The 4,497-nt window shown below is 55.5% G+C and overlaps 1 pseudogene; it reads right to left on the bottom strand.

Annotated features, from left to right (window-relative positions):
- Window positions 1–3,183: 3,183 nt before the first annotated feature.
- On the bottom strand, window positions 3,184–3,264 carry LOC130315067 (U2 spliceosomal RNA; annotated as a pseudogene).
- Window positions 3,265–4,497: the final 1,233 nt, after the last annotated feature.

The raw sequence follows: 4,497 nt of genomic DNA, 5'->3' as shown, positions 1-4,497 counted from the left end.
ACCCCTGAAAGAATGGAAAAGGGGTCAGTCTTCCAGCCGTTCACCAACACCGTGCTGTAAATGTCAAAATACATAACGTTAACAAAAGAGCAAAACATCTTCCCCAGACCCAGCCTGCGCAAAACCCTGTCCATGAATGCGTGGGAGACACGGTCGAACGCCTTCTCCTGATCTAAGCTGACCAGGGCGGCGCGGCCCCCGCGGTCCTGGATGTAATGGACCGTGTCTCTCACAAGGGCAAGGCTGTCGGCAATCCTGCGGCCAGGAATGCTGCAGGTCTGGTCCGGATGGACGATCTGCCCCATGACAGGTTTCAGCCTGTTGGCCAGCACCTTGGCGAGGATCTTGTAGTCCACGTTCAGGAGAGAGATGGGACGCCAGTTTTTCAGGTCACATCTCTCCCCCTTCCGCTTATACAAGATCGTGATCATCCCTTCCCTCAACGACGGAGGCATTCTGCCCCCCACCACCATCTCCTCGTACACCTCCAACAGGTCCGGACAGATCAGGTCACCCAGCGCTACGTAGAGCTCGGCCGGGAGACCGTCACTGCCCGGGGTCCTGCCGGGCTTAAAGGATCTAGCGGCAGAGAGCAGCTCCCCCACCGTCAAGGGATCGTCCATAGCCGCCGCACCTGCGGGATCAACAACGTTAGTGACACCTGACAGGAACCTCTCGGCGGCTTCGGGGTCGGATGACTTGGGGGCGTAGAGGTTGCTGTAGAAGTCGTGGACGACCCCCATCACTTCCTCCTTGCCGCTCCTCATGTGTCCGGTCTCATCTCGTAGCTCAGTCAGGGGCGTGTGGCCGGCATGGAGCTTCCTGAAAAAGAAAGAGTTACATTTCTCACCCTTCTCCAGGTTCTCCACCTTGGAACGAAAGACGATTCGCTTGGATTCCTCCTCAAAGTGCCTTTTCAAGCTCTTTTTGGTCTCCTCCAGCTCCTCCCTGACGTCCCAGCCACACTGGAGCAGGTCCTGCAGGGACCGCAGCTCGCGCTGCAGTTTCCTCAAGTCCCACTTCTTCGCACACGCCTGTTGTCTGCCTTTTGCCTGAAAGAAACAACGGAATTCGACTTTAACATATTCCCACCAATCGCTGATGCACTTGAACAGACATTTGTCATATCGCCATACAAGGTACGCATCCCTAAGTTCCTCCATGACCTCCCTCTGCTCCAACAGGGCACAATTCAACTTCCAGGAGCCTGGGCCAGGTGGGAATCCATGGCCCAGAGTCCCCCGGAATCGAATGGCCCTGTGGTCAGAGAAGAAGCAGGGGACCATAGAGTACGACACCTTTCTGACTGCTCTCGAAGTGAAGATGAAGTCTATCCGAGAACGGAGCGAGCCATCGGGGCGGCTCCACGTATAGTTTACGGAGCCGTTCCCGACGGACCCGACAACGTCCTGCAAGGATGCCTCCGTCACCATCTCAATCAGCAGTTTAGACGTCACGTCCAGGTTGGCGGATGTGCCAGAACTGCGCCCGTCCACCTCAATGGGGCAGTTGAAGTCACCACCCAACACTACTGCCCTAGTGGTGGCGAGTTCAGCCCGCAGGGCCTGGAGAACCTCCAGTCGGACATCCCTCTCAGGGGAGGCGTACACGTTGATGAGCCGCACGGGCTCACCCGCCCAGGAACCGTCTGCGACAAGAAGTCTGCCCCAGACGAGCTCCCGGACGGAATCAAGTGCAAAGTTACCTCCCCTGATCAGGATGGCCACCCCCGCAGACCTATTGTCGCCCCCACCAGACCAGTAGGAAGGGCCGTGAGGCCACTGCCTGGCCAGATGGTTGTAAGACCTAGAAGCAGACAAAGCACATTCCTGCAACATGTAAACATCACACCTCTGGGAATCTAAGAACGTAAGAACAGTCTGGAATCTAAACCAAGCTCTAATACTCCTCACATTAATGCAGAAGATGTTGAGATCAGCCATGGGAATAAAAAAGAGAGGTTAGTTCTGATACTAGTTACCAGTCTGGTCGGACGGGTCCTCTTCTCTGGCGCCTGTCGGCTCGTGTGGCTTCTCGTAGCGCCCTTCCAAGAACTCGTCGTAGACCGTGTTGGACGGAGTGTCCAGGATTTTCTTAACCTCTGGGTCCTGCAGCAGCTCCTCCATAGATTGAGCTTGGACTGGCTCTGCTTGGACCTGCTCCACTTGGGCCTGCTCCATCACCTCCTCTCCTTCTGAAGCCTCAGGGCTCTCGCAGACCTGCTCCATCTCCTCCTCCTCATCTGAAGCTTGAGGGGTTTCGCAGGTCTCGATTATCTTTCTTTTGTGGGACTCTTCTGATACGTTGTCCCTTCCTTTCCTCTTCCTCTGTATGGTACCTGGGGGAGGAAGCACAGGAAAGTCCTCCGAAGGGCGGGCACCAGCAGCTGGAGGGGGGTTAGGTGCTGCTGGGCCAGGAGAGAAAGGAGGCTGGGTGGGGCGGGGGGCAGGAGAGAGTGCCCGGGCAGGGGAGGACGGGGCAGGGGTGGGCCGGGCAGGGGAGGACGGGGCAGGGGTGGGCCGGGCAGGGGAGGACGGGGCAGGGGTGGGCCGGGGTGGGGTACGGGGGGCAGTGGTGGACCGGGGTGGGGTACGGGGGGCAGGGGTGGGGCGGGATGGGGCAGGAGGGGCGGGGGTGGGACGGGATGGGGCAGGAGGGGCAGGGGTGGGACGGGATGGGGCAGGAGGGGCAGGGGTGGGACGGGATGGGGCAGGGGTGGGACGGGATGGGGCAGGGGTGGGACGGGATGGGGCAGGAGATGGGGCGGGAGGGGCAGGGGATGGGGCGGGAGGGGCAGGGGAGGGGCGGGACGGGGCAGGGGTGGTGGCTTTCGCCTTCTTACCCTCCTTGGTCGGCTTGGCCATCCGTGGTGTTGGCTCCGGAGCTGGGGCTGGCTTCGGTGCTCTCGCTGCCACAGATGCCCATGTTCTCTCCCTCTGGGGGCAGTCCTTGTAGCTGTGGGCTGCCAGTCCGCAGAGGTTGCAGGTCTTGCTCTTGGGGCAGTCCTTGGTCGTGTGACCTGTCACACGGCAATACCTGCAGGCATCCTCCGTACAGTCCTTGCCCTCGTGGCCCATCTTGCCACATCTCCTGCAGGTCTGCGGCATGTCCGGGTAGAAGATAAGTCCTGTGGAGTTGCCCAAGGAAAATGTCGTTGGCAGGTGCTGTAGTCCGTCTGGAGAAGCAGGGTTCTTGTTGAGTCTGACGACCACAGACCACTTGCAGGTACTACACTTGATCTTAGCCAAAAGGCCGAGAAGCGATAACCGTGAAAGGGGCGGGCCCAACAAGGTCCCCTTCATGGGCACTATCACTGCTTGCTGTCAGGGAGGCTGCCAGACAATTTTCCATGCACACTCTGGGCTGGGGGGCAGTCAACCACCAGTACACACAGCAGAACCTAAACCCATACCATTATTGCTAAGCAGCAAGACAGGGGCCCATTGCACTCCCACGGGGCCTTTTTAAATGCAATCCATAACCCGGATTTGCCAGGAACCCTTCTTACTCCTCCTACTTGCATGTGACACTGGGCTTAGGATCTGCATAGGAAACACACACACAAGCACACACCTACCTTTGTTGCCTGCAGATGCCTCCTTGGCTGTCCCCAAACGGTATCAAACCAACACCCACGGGAAGCTGTAAGCATAGAGGACATGCCTGCACCCCATTGGACTTACCTGTGTGGGTTAAATCCGGGTTATTTGACAACCTATGGCGGTGATGGTTCTGCTCAGGCAGAGCAGTGCTGATGCTCCTCATAAAGCTGTCGCTGCTGTGAAGGTTCTAGGTGACATCACAAATCCCTTTGGTTACATACACAACAAAGCTGGGTTGTTGTTGTTTACACTCTGCAAGGCCTGTGGAAGTGAGTGACATCATAGCACTGTAGTTCTGAGGGTTCAAGATGGATGCAACAATCTCCTGTTGCTTCTATGAAGGCCGTAATAGACGACATCACCAAACAGCTCCATAGTCACATACACAGCAAAGGAGAGATGTTGTTTACACCTAGTGATGTCAGTGGTATTGAGTGACATCACAGCACAGTGCTAAGGCTCCTGGGCCTGGACACAGCAGCGGCTGCAATATCTCAACGGAGAATACGTTTATATCTATGTGTGTGTGTGCGCATATATATATATATATATATATATATATATATATATATATTTCTCCGCCGAAATCACTTTTAAACCCATTTCCACCTTTTTTTCCCTTCTCTTCCTCTTACTTTTTTTTCACGTTTTTTTACGTTTTTCTCCTTTTCGCCTCTTTTCTGGGCGTATTATTCTTCTTTTTCTTCTTTTTTTTCGTCTAATGCATACCCCATCAGTGCAGCAATGCTTATTCAATACCGCCAGCAGATGGAGACACTGGGGGATAATTTTCTAAGGATTTATACTGATTTTTCCTGTCTGAATTTGTCGCACAGAAAGTTGCAGGCCAAATATGTGTGACATTTCTGCGACTTTAGCTTCTAGAGCATTTTTA

Source organism: Hyla sarda, unplaced genomic scaffold (genome assembly GCF_029499605.1).
Source record: "Hyla sarda isolate aHylSar1 unplaced genomic scaffold, aHylSar1.hap1 scaffold_1858, whole genome shotgun sequence".
Lineage (NCBI taxonomy): Eukaryota > Metazoa > Chordata > Amphibia > Anura > Hylidae > Hyla > Hyla sarda.
The sequence above is the reverse complement of the archived record's forward strand: the minus strand, read 5'-3'. Positions and strand labels throughout refer to the sequence as shown.